This window comes from Pleurodeles waltl, chromosome 5 (assembly GCF_031143425.1).
Source record: "Pleurodeles waltl isolate 20211129_DDA chromosome 5, aPleWal1.hap1.20221129, whole genome shotgun sequence".
Taxonomy (NCBI): Eukaryota; Metazoa; Chordata; class Amphibia; order Caudata; family Salamandridae; genus Pleurodeles; species Pleurodeles waltl.
The window spans coordinates 972,257,525-972,282,276 of NC_090444.1; the positions used below are offsets into that span (position 1 = coordinate 972,257,525).

Sequence of the window (24,752 nt, forward strand, 5' to 3'; positions counted from 1 at the left end):
CTTCTATAAATATTTTATATCCATCTTCTTTTTCATCTTGACCTTTACCGGATTGTGATGAGGAAGAGTCTCAGGTGCATAATACCACTTCAAAATTCTGAAGTGGTCGCACACTTTTCAAATATTTGAGTGATAATCTACTGAATCCCATGCAGGATGAGATGCCTATAACAGGTTCAGGACTTTTGCAGCAAATGTAATTCCCTTGCCCTGTCTCCCAGTTATCAGATAAATTATGTATCTGCTTCACAGTGAATGTAAAAATCCAGAGAGAATAAATCTTCCAAACTTCTTAACACATATCTATCCCCTAGTTGAAAGGGATATGGAGTTGTCTTCATCAGTAAAAGTGGATCTGATTTTGGCTAACACGGTTGAACATTCTACTGTTGTCACTGAGGATGTGTCAGTGACTGAAGTGGCGGACCACACTAGAAGAGAATTCCATGATGAAGGACTAATCAGGATTGCAACTTGCTGTAAGGGAGACTATTTATACTGTTTACTCATACCAATCTCTGGCTAAGGACTTTCAGACTATCATGTCAGCTATTCAGGAAATTGAAGATTGTTTGGAATTGTTTTCAATTACAGAAATTCAGGCAAGGTTCCTGTTAGATATATCTGATTTATAGAAAGCCTCAGCCTTCTCCACATTGTCCATTCGACAACTGGTTAATCCACTCACCTTCAGGGACCATTGCTCAGGAAGGTATATGGAACTAGTTTGTCAAGCCCTCATGTGCTAAGGGTTCCTGATCAAACACAAGAAATTTCAGTTGACATCCACACAGGACTTGTAGTTTATTGGAGCCCATTTCCAGACACAGTGGGGACTTGTAAGCCTGCAACAGACAAGAACATTCCGGATTAAACTTTTCCTGCACAACTTGGGGAAGCAAAGCTCAGCTTCACAAGAGTTAGTCTTTGACTTCACGGTCACATGGTATGTCCGGAGTTTATGTGCTACTTTTAGGAACAAGGGTCATCCTCAAGAGGGTTCTTTTGTTATTATTTGTTTTCCTGTTGTAGGCATTGTGTGCCTTTGTGGTGCCTTGTGCTTGTCTCCACTTGGGTCCTCCTGTCCTTCATCTTCTAGATCAATGGAATCAAGCTCTAGAGAAATTGGAGCATCTGGTACCAGTGATATACATTCCCCACACTTAGTGAAGGGACTTTTCTAGCCATGCAAGGAAAAATGCTGTTATGACAGACAATATGGTAATAAAACCCTACTTAAACAAACAGTCAGGAATGGGTTCTCAATCTCTTGCATCCATGACTTCCTATGTAGTCAGTTGGGCAGAAAATAATTTGCTCTCCTTGTCAGCAGCCCACATTTGAGGGAAGGACATTATTTAGGCAGACAAACCAATCAGAGTCTCCTCCCCCTCCCAAGATTTCGTTCTGGCCCTTCACATTTTTCAGGGAGTTTGCCAAAGGTTTCGAATTCCGCAAATAGATCTTTTGCTTGTGCAGAAGATACTAAGTTGCTCAAATTCCTACTCAGGTTTCAGGAGGACGGTTGTTGGAGAACAGATGCTCTGATGTTTCCTTGCCGCCCTCTTCTCCTGTACGCCTTCCCTGCCTTTCCATTGAGACTTTTAGAAGAAGAGGGTGGATCTAATCCTAGAAGGCCCCTTTTGACCAAACTTGCTGTGGTTCAGAGTGCTTAGAACAATAACCAGATTGCAAGAATGGTCTATCCGGTGGGTCAGTGCCCCTCTGAATGTATATTATCTAAGTTTGTTTCTCATTATAGATATTTTTCCCTTGTATTTGCATAACCTCATTAAGGAGTTTTTTGTGCATCTATTTGGGTTTTCTGCCAGTAGTGGTACAAGAAATGTGTTGTGGAGGTAATGAAATCAGTTAATTACCGGTAATCTTCATTACTGCAAATACCTTTTTGTTGTAACAATACTTACAGCTCTCCCACCCTTTCCATACTACAAACTTCAGTCATTATTTTACTGTTGGGATGACAGGAAGCATGGTGGGCCTCCTCCGTCTTTATTGCCTGACTAGTAGGTAGGTTATTGGAGGAAGTTGGTAAGTAAGGCCTTCTTTGATTGGTTTTGGAATGTAGGCTACATGCATGTGATGAACAAGCTGTAGTCCAGGGTACCACTGCTTGCTCCCCGATGTCTCTTTGTATCAATTTGCAGCACAAATGGGTTAAGAAACTCAGTAAAAGAAATAACGAGCTAGTTATTTGCCCTTTGTTATTGAGTTCATATTTGTAGCTTTCAACCCTCTTTACTCATTCATTTTTGACTCAGAAGAGATAGGTTCTGTCCATGAAGATGCATTTTAACAGATTGAGTGGCCATGGTATTCATCTATATATTTATTGACAAGATAAACTTTTTAACATATATATGCCTTTCTGTACCTAATTATAATTTTTTGGGTGGATTGGAAGTACAGTTACCTTACCTTAACAGTATTCACTTTCAAGGTAGATAAGTAAACAAAAAAAGAAACTACTACAAGGTGGGAGGGCGGAGCCAAGCACCCAGCGGCAGGATGGCCGCTCCTTTGAGTGCTCTGCCGGCTGACTACATAATCTGCCTAAGATCACCGTCCAGCGGGCTCCTCTGAGGCCCGATCAGGCACGGCACCCTGATAGGGACTGTGGCAGGGCTGCCCGTGTCACCGAGGAGCCGCCTGAACACCTGTGACACCTGCACCGTGCTGGTCCCTGTTGCGGCCCGCTTTGGACTTGGTGGCCGCCTGCCATTGAGTGCAGCATTAGGGATTGCGCCCCACTCCCATTGCAGGTTTTGGGCCTGGCCGGGCTGTGTGACGGCCCAGCATGGTCTGGCTTGCCTCTGCAAGCTCCCTGGATAGGGCAGCGCTGCCTGGGGCTCGCGTGGCCTACTGTTGGCCCTGTGGCACACGGTCTTAGGCAGCCGGCATGACCCCCCTCCATCGAGGCTTCCAACATTGCCTCTGACCCCTGCCAAGCGACCCAACCCTACAAGCCTGGCTAAGGACTTGCAACCACGTGTGGGGGTGGTGAAAGTGGTTTCCCCCTGGGTGCCACCCTCCCCCCCACTGATTAACCGCACCATTGGGCCTGCCCTGAGACCCGTGGTCCACTATGAGCAAGGGTGTGGAGGGTCACCAGGGACACTTTCTCTATTGAAGCCATGTGTGGGGTGAGTGAAGACCTACACTGTGGCCCCTCCCAGATCCACTAATCGAATTACCAGAGCATACACCAGAACACTATATGCCACCTTGTCCCCTGCTGAATCACTGTTGGAAGCCACCTCATTCAACTAGACCGTTTGGGCCCTGTCTATGACAGGAAACCACTGTGATACTGCACCGCTTTGTCTACTGGTCCTGCATACCTACCGCCTTTCAATGCTGCAGACCCCCGCCTGCCCTACGGCTAGCCCAGTCTTGGGGAAGTAGGACACGCATCAGTCTAAACTGACCTTTGAAGGCAAATGCCAAATGCACCACTCCGAACAGGATGCGCCTGCGGAAGATCCCACCTGACCAGCGTTGATGGGAACCCTTCCCCAAGATAACGGTATCAAGGATCTGCTTGTCAATGTCAAAAACAGCCTGCACACAATAAGCACTAAAATTGATCTATTGACCAATCGTATTGACCTCATGAAGGAGGGAGTCAATAAAACAAAGTCTGTTTTGACCACTTCAAAAATCGTGTGTCAGATGCAGACGATGCCCAAGCGGTCAACAGTGAGCATCTACTGCACAGGGACAAAGTCCAGGAACTCATCAAACTCAAAAATGAGGATTTAAAGGACCAATCCAGACACAATAATTTCCACTTCATATGGTTCCGAGAGTCTATGGCCATTGAGAAAACGGAGGGCTACATAGAGACAATGCCCCGTACCCTTTTTGATGATGCTGAGTCCTGGTCTTCATTATAGAGCAAGCCCCTCGTTCCCTCGAGCCGTGTCCCCTTTTGGCGGCTCCTGCCTGTCTCATAGTTGCCAGAATTCTTAATTATAGGGAACGGGAGTTGCCTCTGAGCCCCAGGCCATGCAGTACCTGGGCAAAGATGTCTTCTTCTACATTGATTTCACGCTGGTGGTGCAGGAGGCACCCTGCAAATTCCTATATGCTAAATGTCTTTTTTTATACTGACATTACCTACGCACTCATGTACCCCACCAAGTTGTGCATCCCCATGAGGGAAACCCCACTACCTTACAGATGCCAAAGCTGCTCTAAAATTTGCCAAATACATCACAGCCAAGGCAACGACACACTGGGCGTCACCGCAACATCACAATGACAACCACTTTAGCGACAATGACTAATCTCACTCCACATCAGTGGCCCACCTAGGCATTCTCTGAAGCAATTTGTCCCCCCGGGACATTGTCTCTAAGTACGCTTTTCCTGATGACCTGCCTGTGGTCCTGGATGGCCCTCCTGCTCATGTGAATGCCTTGAAATTTGGCATTGATAAACATCTGTGGGAGCCTACTGCCTTCACTCTGGGTGCCTATGCATCCCATTGGCCACCCTTTTGATTTCAGACTGGGATGTTCGTCTGGCTTCTTTCCACCCTCAGAGATTATCCCATGTTCTATGACTGTGTTTAGGGACATTGCTGGGGTGGGCTTCCAGCGTTCAACCATGTTTGGGGGCTTGAAGTCAGTGGGGTGTGGGTTTGCTAATGGGTTTCTGTTGGCTGACTACTTGCACGGCATTGTGTTCGTGCCTTGCTTCTCTCAGATGCATGTCGCATTTGTCCCCATTTTCCACATCATGACTGCTGCCTTGCTTTAGTGAAATAACCACCACTAGATGCCTAACCTGGAATATTCTCAGACTAAATGTCTGTAGAAAGGCCTGATTAGTCCAAGTTTATCTTAATAGTCAACACATTAGAATTTGCTTTCTCCAGGAGCTCCATTTAACCCCATCCATTGCACCCCTCCTGCCTGCAGATTGGTGCGCTGATATTTACACATTGTGCTCCTCTAACTATGTCAGAGGAGTGGCACTACTATTGCATAAAAGCCTGCCCTGGTATCTGCAACTCACTATTTGCGATGATGAGGGGAGGTATGTTCTCCTCGCTGGCACTCTGCACAACCCATCATCTTGGCTTCCATATACAGTCCTAACTCAGACTGCCGTAAATTATTTTCCAAAATCTGGCAACTGATCAAAAGCCTGGGCCTGGGGCAGTTATTTAGGGAGGAGATTTCAATGGGGTTCTTGACAGCGAAGTGGATCGCTCGGATGCTCCTAGGTGCTCAATACCAAGCGTGGCAACACAACTCCTCACACTCATTTGGGATAACTGTCTAAATGATGGCTGGCAACTCACCCACCCAAACAACTTGGAGGGCACCTGTGTCACTAATTCACATAATGTGTGGTAACGCATTGATTATTGGCTACTTTCCCATGACGCACTCACCTGGCCTGGTCTGTGTCACATATGCCTTGCACCTTCTCAGACCATGACCCTGTCTTACTAAAGCTTATCCTACCGTGATCCACTCCATGGGTCTTTACTTGGAGACTGTCCCCTAGGGCTGTCTGGGATGCAGTGTTGCGGGATGAGATGCAAACTGCAAACACAGACTACTTCACTAATAACGCAGCCTCTTTGTCCTTCCCATCAACTCTTTGGGAGGCATTTAATGTCATACTTTGGAGCACCTGTATTGCTAAACAATCCGGCATTCTTCAGGTCATGCGAGGGCAACTCCTTACATTTAAACAAGACCTCAGGTCTCTAGAGTTGGAGCACTTCGCCACCAAACAAACCACCATCATGGCATCTATCCGTGCAAAAATCTTGGACTACGAGGAAGAGGCCTTGCATGAAGTCAACTATTTAGGTTGGGAGGTGACCACACTCTTCTACTGTGAGGGGAATCGCCCTTTCAGGACATTAGCTGATATTCTGTGCAAACCCTGTGCTTTGGCATACATAGTGGAGCTCCTGCAAGACCGACAGGACTGACAATCGGATCCTGACAGCTTACTCCAAACCATGACCTCCTTTTACTCTGAGCTCTATGAGGCAATGCCAGTGCCTCGCGAGGAAGAACTAGCCGCGTACCTGGACTCGATACAGCTACTATGGCTTGACAGAGCACATCCCTCATAACTGGACCCTCCTTTTACAGTAGAGGAGGTCACACAAGTCATTCGGTCTTGGCTTAGCGACAAGGCGCCGGTGCTTGATGGTCTCATCACTGCCTTTTAAGGAGGACTCCCTGACATCTGGGTTGCTGCCACCGTCCTTATGGGAGGCAGTCATGGTTACAATACTGAAACCTAGCAAACTGGAAAATCTCTGCTACTCCTACCAGCCATTATATATGATAAATATTGACAGCAAAATACTTGCTGTACTACTCACAAGCCTCCTCCCATTGCTGCCTGACATTGTACACCCAGATCAATCTGGCTTTGTGACAGGGAAATCCACTTCACACAAGCTCTGTACAATTTTTGCCCTAATGCACTCCACTGACCCTCAGCTTGCTGCTGCTACCATACTCTTGGATGCCACAAAGGCATTCTACTCCCTGGAGTGGCCGTTCCTATTCCAGTTGCTTTTGCGACTAGGTCTCACTCCATGGTTTATCCAATTGATTTGTCTCCTGTACGCTTCCCCTGCGGATCGCCTATGTTTCAATGGTATGCTGTCAGAGCCTTTCTCCATTCCCTGCAAGACTCCCCAGAATTGCCTCCTGTCCCCAATCTTATTTGCCCTGGAGATGGAGCCCCTTGAGGCCTGACTGCGGCAAAACCATGTCCACAGTTGCTTTGGGTTCATGGCCATGAGTCTGGTGATCTCCATGAATGCGGACTACATGACTGTTTATGTCGGCAAACCCCATAAGAACTTAGGTCCAGTTATCCACAAGCTCATTCGATTTGGGGTATTTTCTGGGATCCACATCAATTGGGCCAAGTCCACCTTATTCCCCCCACAGAGAGCACACAACCATTTGCTATAGATTACCCACTGCAATGGGCCTCTGAACCAGTGCTTTATATGGGAATTCGGCTTAGCCGAGCCCTCAGTGAGCTTAAGAAAGTCAGCTACAGCCATGCCGTGGAGTGGCTGAAAGAAAGAATTCCTGTGTGGACTCGATTACTATTATCAGTGACAGGTTGGATAGCCACTGCAAAAATGATGGTCCTGCCACACATTACTGTACCTTTTAATGAACATACCAGCCCCCCTCGCAGCACATTTTTTTGGCACCTCCGATCTAACCTTATCTCCCAGATCTAGGCCGGCAAGCAACCGAGAATCGCATGAGAGATGCTTACTCTACCCTTTCAATAGGGGGGACCGGGCACTCCTGACTTGTCCCTTTATGCTCTCTACGCCCAAGCCCAATACATTCACTATTGGCTTTATCCCTCGCAATACCAGCACAGTGCCCCCTCACCGTGGTTCTATACAGACCACACAAACCGCTGCTGAGATTGATACAGTGGATAGTGCGCGATGGGCTTGGGATGGCTTGAGGTGATGTGCCCTTCTTAATGGCACCCTCTATTCCCCTCACACAGAATCCTCTAGTGCCACCACTGCAGGGCGAGGAGGCCAGGATATGGGTTGTACGGACGAGTCCTTAACGCCTTTGCAGACCTATATCCTGATGATCGATTCTTACCTCCAGTTGCGTCCTCTGGCCCTCCTCACACACCACTTGAGATCCTTATTTACCACCAGCTCCAAGCTGCCTGTTGCGCTGTACACGACACGTTCCCTGCTCCCCCCTACACTATATGCCCTTGAACACATTTTAACCAACCCATTGCCTCGCCAACTGGTCACCTGTCTCTATTCCACTATTCTGGATAAGGCACCTTGTTGTATCGTTGTGATCAAAGGGCCGCTCTGTCTCCAAACTACAGATTGCGTATCATCCACTGCAAATTCCTCCCCTGGCTATACCTCACCAAGTTACAGCTCCATCGCATGGGCTTGGTGGAGGATGCCCGCTGTTTGTGTTGCACTGCCCCTCAAGCTTCCTTTCTTCATCTTGCCTGGGAATGCCCGCACATAGCTGCCTACTGTGCCTGTTTTTTTTCTGCTCTGCTACTCATCACAGGCCACTCTCCCCCAAATCCCTCTGGTCGGACTTTAGGGCTATGTTATGGAGGTCCCACTGGAGTCCGCTGCCTTACTGTGATGCTCTTACTCCTAGCCAAGCACTGTGTGGCCATCCATTGGGGAAGACGTCTGGCTCCCACAATGGAGGACTAGCTGCAAGATGTGACCTACTACCAGGCACGACTCTCTTTATATTGGGAGCTCATGCCCCCCTACTTCCACCTCCAAGACATCTGGGAACCATTACTAACATACGGCAGAAAGACTCGCCCCATCAGCAGACTGCGGGTCGGCCCCCATTTCCCCCGAGGGGCCGACTCTTACCTCCCCCGTCCTTGATGCCCTTGTTATCATTTTCCCCCCTATCCATCTGATTTAGAAGGGATGGTAACCTATAAACAATCTGGTCCTCTATTAACCATTTGTTGATTAGTCCATGGTCTATATGAGTGTGAGAATGTCTTATTGCAAACGTTGCAAATACATCCTCTTATTGGTGGGTCACTATGATTTCTTTATTCCTCCTTCTCCTTGCCTCCATACTGTGCTCCTCCCCTCCTCTCCCCCGTTCCTTGTATTTCTACAATGCCAATAAAACATATTAGAAAGGAAAAAAAGAAAATCTACTATACATGGGTTTCCTGGAAGGGGCATAATTCTATTGTTGCAGCAAGTGCACCGGCACTGCAGCCCAGGAGCCTGAGGCGCCACTGAACCCAGACTGTTGCAGTATTTCACAGTTTAAACAGCGGCCAAGGGGCCCATTTTCTGCCTTACACTAGGGCACATGAGGCACTGGCTAAGCTACTACCTCCTGGACAAAACTCAAATGATTAACTCACTAGAGGCTTAGGCATTGATTAAAAATGAAGAAAAAATGCTTTCACCAACGGAGCAATTAAAATAGGCAAAAAAGGATCTACATGCTCTAAAAATTCTGGTTGAAAGATCAGTCCAGCTAACATGAAAACACAGCACGAGTTACTACAGCATAATGGGGGCCCAGATTTATCAAGCCTTTGCATTGTCTTTGTGTTGCGCACTGCGACGCAAGGGCGGTGCAAAGGTTTCATTAATATTTACAAAGGCACACACAGGGCAATTTGTGCTGCCTTTTGTGGCTGTGTAAAAAATGTAACACAAAGCAATGGCTTACGCTACATTACGTTACATTTAAGTCAGGGAGGCATTCCATGGGTGGAGCATTGGCGTTCCCAAGCATCCAGCCATGGATTTTGGATTTTGGTATATTCACAGATTTACTAAGGCTAATAGACCTGGGAATGTTTCAAAATGTCATGCTGTTCCCAGTGAGGTGTAACAAGGAGAAATATCCTTATTTCTCCTTGTTACTTTCTTTTCCTATGTGTAATGCGTTCTGTATCACATATAGAAAGAGAAAAATGCCTCTAAGGATTGTTTTTGTGCAGGAAGCAATTCGTTCTTGCACAAAAACTATCCAGCCTGTATCAAAGGTACCTGTGCACTATGGTGCAAGGGTGCCTGCGTTGGTGGTAGGCATCATATAGTACACCATTCAGTGCAAGGAGAGAGCAGAAATATTCCATACCTTTGTAAATATGGAGGATTTCTGATCTCCCCCTTTAGCGCAATGTAGGACAGCAACTTTGCTTGCTACCCTGCATTGCGTGAAAGATTAGTAAATATGCACCTATATTCCTAGGAAATGACAAGTGTCAACTGAGTCCCTCTGCTCTCCTCAGAAAGGCTTGTGCAGTCTTAATCTTTTTACAGATATATAATTTATTTTGCCATTGCACTTTGAGTTTGGTGTACTGCCACAACAAGGTATGGGTTTTAATTTATAGCTGTTACTATCTAATATTTTGCAGCTGGCTGTTGACTTTCTTCTGGTTTCTACTAACTATGAAGTTGTGAGGTGTTTTTTTTTTCTGTGACAGAAAAAATGTAGGGATTGGAGTCCAGCCACTTGTGGGAAATTAGCCCTGGAAAGCAGTATTCTTCATCCCTCCTTTGATTAGATATTTAGAAACCTATGCTAATAACTTGTTTTTCAGCAGTTTTTCTGAATTGAAGCTAATTTGAACCAGAACAAAGCTGCGGACTGTTGGCTTTCTAGTGTTTTGCATTTTGCTGAGGCATTTGGATGAGCAGGTTTTAACCACAATCCAGAGAGTTGTAAATTTGATTTTCTGTTCAATTGGATCCCAATGAAAAGCCTTTAGTGCAGGCATGAGATATGATCCCATCATTTCCCCTGCCTGGCTCTGTAACCTTTCTAGACTTGTGAAGAGGCGTATGGAATCCCAGCCAGACGTCAGGTAACTAAATTAATTAGTCTTTTATATTTGCAGCAGAAAGATTGGGGACCACATGGGGAGCAGCCTCTTAGGCAAGGGTTGCTCCCCAGGGGGGCAGTTTTATTTTAGGCCATTTCTGCCCCCCTTTCGGGCAGATTGGCCTATTTTTATTAGGCCGATCTGCCCCCAAGCGGGACAGAAACCACTAGACACCGGGGATTTTTATTTTTTGCGACAATTTCACGCAAGGGGAATGACTTCTTTGGCAAGGGTCGGTCCCCTGGGGGGCAAATTTATTTTTGGCCATTTCTGCCTCCCTTGGGGGCAGATCGGCCTATTTCTATTAGGCCGATCTGCCCCCAGGGAGGCAGAAACCACTTAGGCACCAGCGATTGGTGTGTATGTGTGTTTTGTTTTGGGGGCAGCCCCTTGGGCAAGGGTCACTCCCCATGGGGGCACATTACTGTTGGCCATTTCTGCCCCCTTGGGGGCAGATCGGCCTATTTTTATTGGGCCAATCGGCCCCCAAGGGGGACAGAACGCACTAGGCCCCATGGATTTTTTTTTTTTACACATGGGGAGCGGCCTCTTAAGTAAGGGTCTCTGCCCCCTTTTTGGGCAGATTGGCCTATTTTTATTAGGCCGATCTGCCCCCAAGCGGGACAGAAACCACTAGACACCAGTGATTTTTATTTTTTGTGAAAATTTCACGCAAGGGGAGCGACTCCTTTGGCAAGGGTCGGTCCCCTTGGGGGCAAATTTATTTTAGGCCATTTCTGCCTCCCTAGTGGGCAGATTCGGCCTTTTTCTATTAGGCCGATCTGCCCCCAGGAAGGCAGAAACCACTTAGGCACCAGGGATTGGTGTGTATGTGTGTTTTGTTTGTGGGGCAGCCCCTTAGGCAAGGGTCACTCCCCATGGGGGCACATTACTTTTGGCAGATCAGCCTATTGTTGTGAGGCCCATCTGCCATACCCCCACCCCAAGTAAATGGGGACAAAGTTGTTCTGCTCACCGGTGGGCAGATGGGGTAATTACCCCTGATCCATTACCCAGGGGGGGCAGAAAGACTACTAGATAGCAGGGAATAAAAAAAGAAATAGTGGGGTGGTGGCTACCAACCAGTATGGGCATGGTTATGCCCCCACCCCAACTGAAGGGGTAACAGTCTTTCAGCTCTCCCCCGCACTCTAAAACATCTTTTCCCATGGCAAGCAAAAGGACATTTGATTATTTTGGATTTTGGTTTTACATTTGGGCCATGAGTGCTTGTGAAACATCTGGGTGAGTCCACCATTTTCTTACCCACAATTCCCTGCAAACCAACTTTGCTGGAAATCACACATTTTTCCCACATTTTTGTGATGGAACCTTCCGGAATCTGCAGGAATCCACAAATTTCCTACCACCCAGGATTGTTGCATCTATACCGATAAACATTCTGCCCCACTTGTCAGCCTAAATGTTTTTTTTCAAACTGCTCTTTTGGACCCGCTTTGATACCTCCTCATTTTCAACATGTTTTTGGCTCTCAGAAATGTTTGGGTTTGGTAGATTTCCTTAGATGGCTGCTGAGCCCAGGACCAGAAAGGTAGGTGCCCCCCGCAAAAACAGGTAGTTTTGTATTTGATAATTTTGATGTGTCCATATATTGTTTTGGGACATTTCCTGTCACAGGCAATAGGCCTACTCAAACAAGTTAGGTACCATTTTTATCGAGAGACCTGGGGGAACACCGGTTAGTCAGAAGTTTGTGGCTCCCCTCACATTCCAGAACTTTCTGTCACCGAAATGTGAGGTAAAAGTGTTTTTTTGCCACATTTTTAAGTTTGCTAAGGATTCTGGGTAACAGAACCTGGTGAGAGCACCACAAGTTACCCCATCCTGGGTTCCCCCAGGTGTCTAGTTTTCAGAAATGTCCAGGTTTGCTAAGTTTCCCTTGGTGTCGGATGAGCTAGGGGCCAAAATCCACAGCTGGGCCCTTTGCAAAAAACAGGTCAATTCACTTCGGGAAAATGTGATGTGTCCACGTTGTGTTTTGGTGCATTTGCTGTCACTGGCACTAGGCCTACCCACACAAGTGAGGTACCATTTTTATCAGGAGACTTAGGAGAATGCTGGGTGGAAGGAAATTTGTGGCTCCTCTCAGATTCCAGAACTTTCTGTGACCCAAATTTGAAGAAAAAGTATTTTGTTTGCCACATTTTGAGGTTTGCAAAGGATTCTGGGTAACAGAACCTGGTGAGAGCCCAACAAGTCACCCCATGTCGGATTCCCTAGGTGCCGGCTGAGCTAGAGTCCAAAATCCACAGCTATTCACTTTACAAAAAACATGTCTGTTTTCTTTGGTAAAATGTGATGTGTCCACATTGTGTTTTGGGGCATTTTCTGTCTCAAGCACTAGGCCTACTCACACAAGTGAGGTACCATTTTTATCGGGAGACATGGGGGAATACTGGGTGGAAGGAAATTTGTGGCTCCTCTCAGATTCCAGAACTTTCTATCACCGAAATGTGAGGGAAAGTGTTTTTTTTGCCAACTTTTGAGGTTTGCAGAGGATTCTAGGTAACAGAACCTGGTGAGAGCCCAACAAGTCACCCCATCCTGGATTCCCCTAGGTGTCTAGTTTTGAAAAATGCACATGTTTGGTAAGTTTCTGTAGGTGCCGGCTGAGCTAGAGGCCAAAATCCACAGCTAGGCACTTTCCAAAAAACACAACAGATTTCAATGTAAAAATGTGATGTGTCCATGTTGTGTTTCCTGTTGTGGGCATTAGGCCTACCCACACAATTGAGGTACCACTTTTATCAGGAGCTTTGGGAAAACACAGAATAGCAGAACACCTGTTATTGCCCCTTGTCTTTTTCTACATTTTTTCCTTCCAAATGTAAGACAGTGTGTAAACAAAGACGTCTATTTGAGAAATGCCCTGTAATTCACATGCTAGTATGGGGACCCCGGAGTTCAGAGATGTGCAAATAACCACTGCTTCTCAACACCTTAACTTGTGCCCATTTTGGAAATACAAAGGTTTCCTTGATACCTATATTTCACTCTTCATATTTCAGCAAATGAATTGCTGTATATCTGGTCTACAATGAAAACCCACTGCAAGGCACTGCTCCTTTATTGACTCTGGGTATCTAGAGTTCTTGATGAACCTACAAGCCCTATATATCCTCGCAACCAGACGAGTCCAGCAGACGTAACAGTATATTGCTTTTTAAAATCTGACATTGCAGGAAAAAGTTATAGAGTAAAACGTGGAGAAAAATGTCTTTTTTTTTTCACCTGAATTTCAATATTTTTTTATTTCAGCTATTATTTTCTGTTGGAAAAACATGTAGGATCTACAGAAATGACCCCTTGCTGAATTTAGAGTTTTGTCTACTTTTTAGAAATGTTTAGCTGTCTGGGATCTAGCATTGGTTTCATGCCCATTCCTGTCACTAACTGGAAGGAGGCTAAAAGCACAAAACATTGTAAAAATGGGATATGTCCCAGGTAAATGCCAAAATTGTGTTGGAAAATGTGGTTTTATGGTTCAAGTCTGCCTGTTCCTGAAAGCTGGGAAGATGGTGATTTTAGCACCACAAACCCTTTGTTGATGCCATTATCAGGGAATAAACTAGAAGCCTTCTTCTGCAGCCATTTGTGCCCATTTGTTTTTTTTTAATGAACTTTGCGCTGTATTTTGGCTAATTTCTCTTGGAAGTTGGAAAAAAATGATGCAAATTTGGCGTGGGTAGCTTATGTGGACAAAATGTTATGAGGGCCAGAGCACAAACTGCCCCAAATAGCCCCAAAAAAGGCCTGACACCTGAGGGGGAAAAGGCCTGGCAGCAAAGGGGTTAAATGTATCCTTAACCGTGATGGACTTAAGTGTTAGGTAAGCTGATTCAATAACTCGGCCACTACCACTGAAAAAGAGGAGCCTCCCTGGTGTTGCCTTTTAAAACAAGGAACTACCAACAAGCTTGCATTACTAGACCAAAGTGGGCTTGACAGAATGTATTCCATCACCCTCTTTTTAAGGAAGCCAGTCCCCTTGTTCCTCTCTGAAGCGACGGAAGGAGATGCCGGAACTCTAGATATCCAAATGGCCGCCATACTACAGTCCCCTGCAGATCGTTTGGTTGGTCCTTTTTCTCTTTCTAGTCCTCGTTAGTAGATACCATGTGGTTTGCTTGCTTAAAAGAAGGGAGAACAGAGAGATCTGTTTCTTCTTTGAAGCAACGGAAGGACACGCCAGAACTCTAGCTATCCAAATATTCTCTGCTCATTACATCAAAATTACATAAAGGAGGCCCGCTCTTCTATATACGTATCTGTTATCTATCTTTCTTCGGATAAAACAGGTTTTCCTGGAGGTCCATTACTTTATACATCAAATTTTGCCCTGAAGAAGGTGGCAATTGCGTCCACTGAAACGTGCGTTGGCAGGCAGGCACATTTGTGCCAAATGTATTCTGGATTAACAGAAAACAAAATTACGTTCGTATTCATCTTTGAGTCTATAAATTACGGAGAAGAAGGCAATTACCATCTGGCCACCTGGACTTAATTATGATATGGCACTGAAATGGGACTGTCAACATTGATTGGCCACATAGAAAAATATAGAAGGATAAACTGGCATTTTATGTACAGATTTGATTTCAACATGGCCTTATTATTAGATTTTTTATATGTTTAACATCGGTCATGAACAATTGATCCAGTTACCTATTTCTGTTTTGTAAAATTGCATACTTTGCTTCGTACTTCTTTATTTTTGTCTATCTGTATTTAGGTTATAGCTCTCTGTTTTCCATACTGTTGGATGGTATTATGGTTGATTGTTGTGTTGTATGAATGATGGTATGAGAGTAGATTCTTTCATTTTGGACCTCTAACAATTTTGCTTAAACTATATTATTTATCACATTTTTTACTGTTTTGAAGAAATTGCAAAAAAATTATATATTTGATATGATCAAAATAAATATATATTTCTAAATTTATATTCAAAATGTGTTGTTTGGTTTCCAGAATATGCTTTATTAATTAGAATATGAGGTATATGTACCCACGTTTATTAATTTTGGAGAGACATTTTTCTTAAATATCCCTTGTTGTGAAAGGTATGATGAGCCTTTGATAAAAATTTAAAAAATTACATGTTGTCACACTGGTAGCCAGTGCAGTTTTTCACGAAATGAAGACACCGCAGCCGACTTAGGCAACTTAAGCAAAAAGCAGACATTCATATTCTGCATAATTTTTAATCGATTAGTTAGGTAGGCTGTCAATCTCAAGTAAAGAACATTGACATACTCCAGCCTCAAAATAATCAATGCCCTGACCACCGTCACCTGGGCAGAGTGTAAAGGAATTGAAAGAAATTTTTCAACATGTGCAAGTTCCAATAATACCTGAGTCCCAAATGAAAGTTTAGAGTCGAAAATCACCACTAAATTTCTGGCCTCCAACGTTGGTGGTGGGGGAGGAGGGGCAGTTTTGCTCACAGTGCATCAGGAAGGATGTCAACCTGCCCAGGGCCGAGCCAGTCACTCCCAGGTGCTCTAACCTGCCTATCAAGATGTTATGTACGACCGTGTTACAGCTGCCGACATATCAGGTATCACCAAGGCAACATTGAGGTCAGAGTCTAAACTACATCTAATAGACTCTGACACCTCAAGTAGAGCTGCCTCAGTAATGAGGCGTGCTCTAAACCCCGATTGGGAGGGTGGAGTAAATTATTCTCATACAATAAGGCAGTCAGATGCAGAATCACCAGTTTTTCCAAGACCTTAGCTGCCGCAGAAAGAAGGGAAATCGACCTAAAACTGGCCAGGGATTCGGAATCCGCATTGGCCTTTTTAAGAAGAGGGATTACATTAGCACGTTTCCACAACATTGGGAGTGTCCCCGTCTGAAAGAAGGAACTAAACACATCATAATAAGTGGGACCAATAATATCTGTTGATGCCTTTAACCACCTATGCGCAATAGGGTCAGAGGGGGAGCCAGATTTACATTTGGCTAAAGGCAGACACTATCTCCTCCACTGGAGGAACAGTAAACAATGACAAATTGGGTCCGTTAGGCAACAAAACCCCTCTTTCCAGGAAAGAGACATGATTAGTCTTAGCGATGTTGACCTGGATTTTGAGAATCTTATCCTCAAAGAAATCACTTAGGGGAGTGCTTAACACTTAACTCAGTTCGAGTGCGGGGGCAGGTGTCTTCCGATCAGTTATCAGAGACACAATTTAAAAAATCTCCTTGTTGTTGCTGTCTGCTTCTTCAGTGCGTTGCGCATAGAAGGTGCTGTGGGCTCTCTTAATATTTTTATGATAATTTAGTAAGGCCCATTTATAAATGGCCTTATCTTGTTCCAGATAGTGTTTCTGCCACCTTCTTTCCAGTTTCTTACATGCAGCTCTTTCCTGGGCTAAATCAGCAGAGAGACATCGGGCAGAACAAGGCTTGATGATCTGCTTATTACTTCTTATGGAGGCTACTGACTCAGCTGACGAAACAAGCTACCTCTTAACAGCCAAATCTTTCTCCATAGTGGACCCTGACAATTTCGGTTTAAGTACCAACAGCATCCTCCAGAGCTACCCTGCCCCAAGCCCTTTCCTCCCTCCTGGGAACATGTGGTTGAGATTCCTTAGCTTGAGTGACCTGCCATGAAAAGGGCAGAACAAAGTGGCCAGACCATGGCACCGGAAAAGGGGTCTCCCATGTAATAGGGATATTTGATAATATACCATCAATGGCATGTCCGGCCCTGTGTGTGACACCCATAGAGACATGGAGCAGGTTAAAAGAAGACCGTATATCCATAAAAACGAATCACCATTGGGTCCTCTTTCTTACCAAATTGATGTTAAAATCACCAAGCAAGGTAACGTTCACATATGCAACGCATTTAGGAGCCAGGACTTGATCCAAGGAGGCTAAAAAGTCTCCTAGGTGTCTTGGGGGAAGATAAACCAGCGCCCCGAAAAGACCATTGTCCACCGCACGATAGACTGAAGCCTAAAGCTCCTAGCAGCTCATCCATCTTAAAGGTATTACATTTGAAGAACCTCTTAAAAATAATAGCCACCCCTCCACTCTTTTTCTCAGCCTTATCTAGAGAACACATGAGTAAGCTTCCGGTAAAGAGGCCACATCAACCAGGTATTTGATAGAAAGAGCAAATCAATTCACTCCTCTTTTAGCGTATCATAACTATCAAGGGCAGGTGCGAACATTCACTAAAATCGCTCTCAACTCTCTCAGGTGTTTATTCCCACAGCCTTTCCCATTAGCAGGTGAAAACAAGGCATGGACACTGGCCCTACATTTCATACAGGAACTGGGGCCCACCCCGTCTAGGAAGAAAGGGGCAACACCTCAAAATATCATTCTCTCCCCTCGTACCTTCTAGCTTCTTAGCAGACTAGGACCTTATAACTGATCCCTCATTTCCAAAGCCACCATAGTGACTGGTCGCGTTCGGGACATGGACTGGACCAGGTGGACTTGTCTTAGGTGTGCCTTAGGCGCACCAGCGGTGCAACTGCTGCGTGCGTCCGCTGCACGTCCGTGCTGAGGTCATATTTTTTATACTTGCAAAGGCTGTATGAACATATGAACAAAGTACTTTCACCAAACACTGGAATGCACCCAAACACAAAAATGCCAGCGTGCAGTGACCTGATCCACCAACCTCCCCGAAACACTGTCTTCCCATCCGCTCCCTGTGCTATCAACGTAGACCTGCAGATAGCAACAAGCAGGGAGAGGACAAAACACCCCTTCAGCCTAGTGCCAGGTAAGAAAAAATCCAATAATTTCCCTCTCCCTTCCTCCGGTTTAAAACCAATCCTGCCACCCAAACAAGCTATTTTTTTAAAAACATTAAAACATTAAAAACACTGCCCCAATAAAAAGTAGCAACTGAACAAATACATGAAAGATTAAATTGCACAGCCTAGAGGCCGAACGCTACAGGCATTATGTTCTGCAGGTGGCCAGTGCGCTCCTGAGAAGATGCTAAAAGTTGGTGGTGGCTGGCCTCATCCTGCCGAATTGTAAATATATACTTATTCTTTTCTTACCTTCTGCGTTTCATTCTTTCATTTTGGCGCCGTGCGGCTTAATCAACATTAGCACAAAGGATAGAATTTATTGTGGAAATTGATTTCGCTATTATTAATTTCTAGATACTGAAGACAGTTGAGAACATATTGTCTAAAGCTGCAAGCATCACCAGTTCAGTTGAGCAGGCAATGTATTATCAGGCTATTGAGTGTCTTGCAGTGATGGAAATCAGGGTCTGAGTCGTTGTGTGCCTGTCCCGCTGGTTCATGTTCATTATGTGTCACAGGCACCACCGGCACTTCTGCGACTGCTGACTGCAGTGTTTCCAGTTGTTCTGCCTGTATCTTTTCAGTGCCCAATTCAGCTGCATTTTGGTTTCTGCAGCATTTTCCTGCACATCGTTTCAATGTTTACCTGCTAGCTGGTTACTTTTTAGATTTCTTGTGAGGTTCCAGCAATGCTGGACTCTGTTCATTCATATTGCTGCAGCATGCTAGTTCTTCGGCACTTCACTGTGTGGCTTTATGCTGAGCTGGTTTGTCATTATTCTTATGAAGCAGGTTATGCCTTATCTTTGTAACAAGTGTGCTGCCCGTCACTTTCCCACCTTCGGTCCAGTGGTTAGAGTATTGGGAAGAAAGGTGTGAACTGCACAGGTCTTTCATGCTCATAGTACTTACCACTAGAACATTGACCTTGTATCTTTGAGGAACAAAGGGGCTAACTCACTGCAGGTAAAGGTGGGGTTTCTGTAAGCACTAATTGTCTCCCAAATGCAATGAGGAATGGAGAAATGACTGCACTCCAGGGGGAGAAAGGTTAAAAAGCAATGTCAAAGCCAATAGGTCTGACTTTAGTGTGCCAGTGCCTGTAGGCAGGTAACAAAAATGCTTGTTATATGCATTGCAAGCACAAATCCTATTAGTCACATTAAAGCCTACCACGTGGCTGCTTTCTAAAATTCTTTGTATGGAGATTTTGGCCATAAATGCCATAACAGCTCCCTTTTTTCTGCTAGATTGTGACTTTGGTTTAGTGAGCAAAGGTTTATTTGAATAGCCTGTACAATCCATCTAGCAATAATATTCTTAAATACAGCTGTTTCTAGGCCCAGAGCTGAAGTCTAATGAGTAATGATTGTGTTTTTAAATGTTTTGCGGTGCTTGCATGTGGTACATCAACACCCTCCTGACATTCAGGGTGTGAAGAGCCCTTTCTGCAGCATTTGAAGGGTTTTGGAAGAAGGCTGGGATAGTGATAGTCTGGTTTATGTGAAATGGCAGGAGAACAATTGTTAAGACTTTTGGGTGTGGATTCATTATTACCTTTTCCTTGTGCATGGGTATCTAAGGTTCTTGCACCATTAGTGCTTGTATCTCACTCGCTCTTTTGAATGATGTGTGAGCCACAAAGAACATTATTTTAAATGTAAGGTGCCTGAGTGTATCCGTATGCATGATTTCAAAAGGTGCTCTCATTAACTCTGCTAGTAATAAGCTAATGTTCCATTGCGAGGGAGGTACATCCCAGGCCGAGAAGAGCCTCTTTGCCCCATCCATACTTTTCTTGATCAGTGGGATTGAGAAAGTTGTTTGTGTAGTCCCTTTAGGTAAGCCACAACGGCTGACAAATGTATACTTAGTGAAGCACACAAAACTTTACATTTTGTGAGATGTATTAGTTACTGAACTATGACGGTTTCTTGATGAGGTATGTGCCACATTTTTCTTATTTGACACAGTGTTATGTATCTTTTCCACTTGATGGTGCATTATCCTCTAGTGGCTAGTCTCCATGCTTCCCTAATGATACGTAATGTAGCCTTTGACAGTGCTCTTCTTCGGCTATTTCAGGAACCATGATGTCCATTACATCTCCCCAGAGTTTTGGTGGAATATCTTCTTTTGTTGCATGATTAGAGTGTCCCTGTGCTGGGGTACTTTTGACATACTGGTGGTTTGATAAAACATGGCTGATTGGGCTGCCTTGGAGCAATGAGAATCATTGTCATGTTGGAGCTTCTGAAATTTTCCAGAACTGTTGGAGTTAGTGGTACAGACAGAAAACGGTATCCAAATATCCCATACCAGCTTATGGATTGGCATTCCCTAATGATTTATGAGGTTTGTGCCTGGGTGCAAAGTATTGGCATCTTGCATTTTCTGATGTTGAAAAGAGATCTACGTCTGGTTTTCCCCATTGCTAAAAAGAGTGTATACTATAGATTTGTTTACCCCAGTCATATAGATAGCTTGTTTGTGTGCTTAGCCTCTCTCTCTTTTTACATTTCCATCTCTGGGACATGATCTGCTATTTTGCAATTAATCATTTTCAAATCTTTTGGGCCAACTGTGACAGTGGGTATGATACTGTCCCCACTTGATTGTTTAGGTGAAACATTGCTGTTGTGTTGTCTGTTAACATTTGTATGCTTTCCCCCTCCACCTGGCTTTGGAAGCCCTTTATTGCTAGGGAGATTGTGTTCAGCCTCAGGATGTTGATGTGTCTGGTCATATCTTGTGCTGCCCACAAACCCCTTATCTTGAGTGTTCCCTTGTGTGCCCCCAACCCCTCTAGTGATGTGTCTGTGATGATTATGGCTTGTTGTAGTGGTGCCTTAGCAGGCCTCCCGTTGAGCATTTCCCTACATTCCACTGCCTCAGTCCCTAGCTGATCTTGTCTGTTACAACAGCTTAATCTTCACAAATGCCTGTTGCTTTGTCCCCATTGATTGTTCATCCACTCTTGTACTGACCTCATGTGTTATCTCTTGTCTGGAATGAGGTGAATACACGAAAGCCATCATCCCTAGTTATTTATTACTGTCCTCACTGTCAGAGATTGTGATGTGTGGTAGATGTGGATTTAGGCTAGCAGGGCCTGCACCCTTAGAGACATAAGGTATGCCATAGCTAACAGTGTTGAGCGCTGTCCTTAGAAATGTTTTGATTGTTTCTGGGATGGGAAAGATCTTTCCAAATTTACTGTGAACCCTAGAGTGTGTAGTATAGATATTACTTTTTATTTGATTTTCTGTGACAATTGGAAGGAGTTTGCTTTCACAAGCCTAAATGTCCACATTTGGAAAAACAAGTATTGCCTGTCTTCTGAGGTGTGGCGCTTACACTGCTAGCATCTTGGTAAAAGCTCTTGGTGTGTGTTTATCCAAAATGGTAGAACTGCTAATATTCTCATTATAAACCTTAGGTACTGTTTGGGTTGAATGGCAATGTGAAAGTAAGGGTCTTTTGAGATCTAGTGTTGCCAAAAGCCAAAAAGTCCACCTCTAGCAAAGGTGTAACATCCTGCAAGTTTGTCATTTCAAATTTGGGTGTGTTTGTGTACCTGTTTATAGAGCATAGATCCAGAATAGATCACATAGTTAAGTCTTTGTTTTGGAACAAGTAGGTAAACAGAATACACACCTATGTTTATTTGTTGTTTTGGTGCTTTTCCAACCCCCCTCACCTCTTTTTGTTCAATTGGTCTTTTTTGTGACAGCCATCTCTTTCATGTTTTAGTTGGTGGCTTTTCAATAAAGTCTATGCAGTAATCATGATGAACTATATTTACAACCCACTTGTCTGTGGAAATGCCTCCTAGTTTCCAACAAAGTTCTTTATTCTCCCCCCTACTGGTGACTTATGTGCGGGGTGGTCGAGCCACTTGGAGGAGCCAGTGGCAGATCTCCTGGAGTATCCGCCTCTTGGTTTTCTTCTTCCCAGAAAATAATTTTGGTTGCTCTGGTTGCCATTGTGTTGAGCCAGGTATCTGTGTGGAACCCTTATGTCTTTAACCTTGTGTTCCAAAACTATGCCTTCTCTAACTCCTTCTCTCTGGAGGTTGGTCTATATACCTGCAAGGCTCCCATCACTTTAGCCTTTTTCATCTCTTCCAGAGTTTGAGCCACAAAGAGCTGTTTTCTTGTCAGAAGGATATCAATAATATTGGTTTGTACCTTGGGTTTCAATCCTAGATGTACAATCATACGTGTCTCCTTGTGACTGTTCCTGTAGGCATTTGTCTGCTACCAGTATCCACAGCATCAAGAGCCGACTCCAGGCATGAGTTGGCAATATTTTTTTCAGCATTTATTACGCATTTCGCCCTCTTCTGGGAGATGTTAAATAAGGTCCTTAATGTCTTCCCAAAACTGATAGAATTTTCAATGTGCCACTGTGAGACGGCTGCTCTTTCAAGTTTTCTCCCCACTGCCTTGTGCATTTTACTTTCTTTGTCTCACAGAGGCACCATGGATGCAGGAGTCATGGTCTTTTTCTGGCTGTTGAGACAAGGAAAGAGTCCGTTTCAATGTGGCTTTGTATATATTTTGGATCTTGAGTGGAAACTTTATATTTCTTCTCAAAAACTGGGGTGACTATTTTCACCAAGCCAGCTTTCAGAACATATCCATACTCTGCTGAACAATTCTGCGGAGCATAGGGAGTTACTGTTTTTTCTTAGATACTGAAGTTTTCTAAAATAAAACATGTATCATTTTGCCACTTCCATCTCTACACTGAAAGCCTCACCAGCCCTTTTCACAACTGTGTGATATGTTGAGGTATAACTGGGAGGTTATAGCCTCAAGTAATATGCCTCAATTTCCCCTTGAGGCGATCGATGTTCATGTGTATCTGATGGCATTCTACAACAATACACAGAAGGAATGAGAAATAAAAGTCTAAAGAAAAAGCACAATGTGTGCTTAAAATCAAGAAAAAAAGGTAATGTAGTAAAAATTAATGGGTAGAATCTAACATGGTGGGGACACCCATGGGCATTGTGAGATTACTGTGAGTGTGATACAGGGACTCCACCTATGTTGACTCAAACCCTCAAGCTAGCAAAGAAACGTTTTAAGAAAACATGGGTACTTCTGGACCTAACTACCTGACGCTGGAATTGTGCAAAGTATGTAAATCTGAAAGTGTTTCAAATTGCAAAACTACAGGTAAGTAAATAGTGTCTTATAGTCTTATTTTGCATGTAGAGGGTTCTCTACAAATGGGATACAAAGAGATGTAGGTAGGCTTGTGTTTAGTGGCCATTTGAGAAAGTGTGATCAAAACACTGGCTTGTTTCATGTGCTAGTCTGTGGGTAAATTGCACAATGTAAGGAATGCACTGATCTTGCACAATAGTAAATTGAGAAAAATGTTGGATGATTTATGCAAGCCATCAGCAAACCCACTGAGTCATTTGATTGGTTGATCCATTTAGCGGTGCTTAGTAAGGCAAGTGGCCATTCAAGATTATTTACTAACCTTGATGGATAGTCATCAATTCTTAAATTACCTCAACATGGTCGCTGATCTGGGAGGGGAGCTACATTTTGACAACTAAAATAGCACTTGTGATGGTATTGGTTGGCGAGAGAAGTATGAGGCAAAAGCACTGTGTTTTCTGGCCAGCTGTAAGTTATAAATGTGTCCTTTGCCATTTTTCTTTAAAAAAAAAATGTAATATGCCCACCCACCATCCAGCTTTGTGGAAAAATAGAAAATAGATTTACATCAGTAAACTTGGAAACGTCCATTCACATAAATATGCATATGATAACTCCCAGTCCCATTCACCAATATCTCATCTAGAAAAAAGATTTTTCCTAGCTTATTCCTGGCACTATTAGCCTTAAATGTATAATGCAAGAAACATGCCTGAAATTAATGGAATACAAGGAAAAATCTGGACTCGTGTACAAATCACACAGGGAATTGAGAAATCTAATACATTCAATTTATATAGCTTTTCAGAGAAACATTGAAAGACTGACAAAGCTTTGCTGACAAATCTCATGCTATTTCTGATCTACATCTTCATTAGTAAACTGTTGGGGCTTGAATTCTGGTCTCATTCCAGTGCTTAATTTGTAAAGGATGCTTCATTTGTAAAAGAATAAGTGTTGGGCCCTAAAGGTGCCGAGTACCAAGGCTGCATAGTTTGGATTCCACCTGATACATCTTACATTCACCACTGGACACTCAAGACTCATTACCTCACTTTTGAAGGTTCTTTTATTTCCCTGTTTTCACACTTTGTCTCTGCTTTCTATATTTCTGGTCTTCCTCCTTTGCCCCTTTAGTTTTTTCCCTGTCTTGCTCTGGATCAAGGTTTATATCCCTGATTTCCCACTTTGTCACTGCTTTTCATATTTCTGGTTCTCCTCCTTTGCCCCTTTAGTTTTTTTCTCTGTCTTGCTCTGGATCAAGGGCTGTTGAGGAAAAATAAGTACTGGTACCCAAAAATGTGTCCTGTTGATTCCCCATAGACATTTTGGAAAGTGAGTGAAA

At 44.1% G+C, this 24,752-nt stretch overlaps 1 protein-coding gene across 1 annotated transcript in view; it reads left to right on the plus strand.

The window, feature by feature from the left end:
- The window catches only part of AIG1 (androgen induced 1), a 1,628,904-nt gene that overhangs the window by 101,419 nt on the left and 1,502,733 nt on the right, over positions 1-24,752 (plus strand). The gene's annotated exons all lie outside the window — the stretch shown is intronic.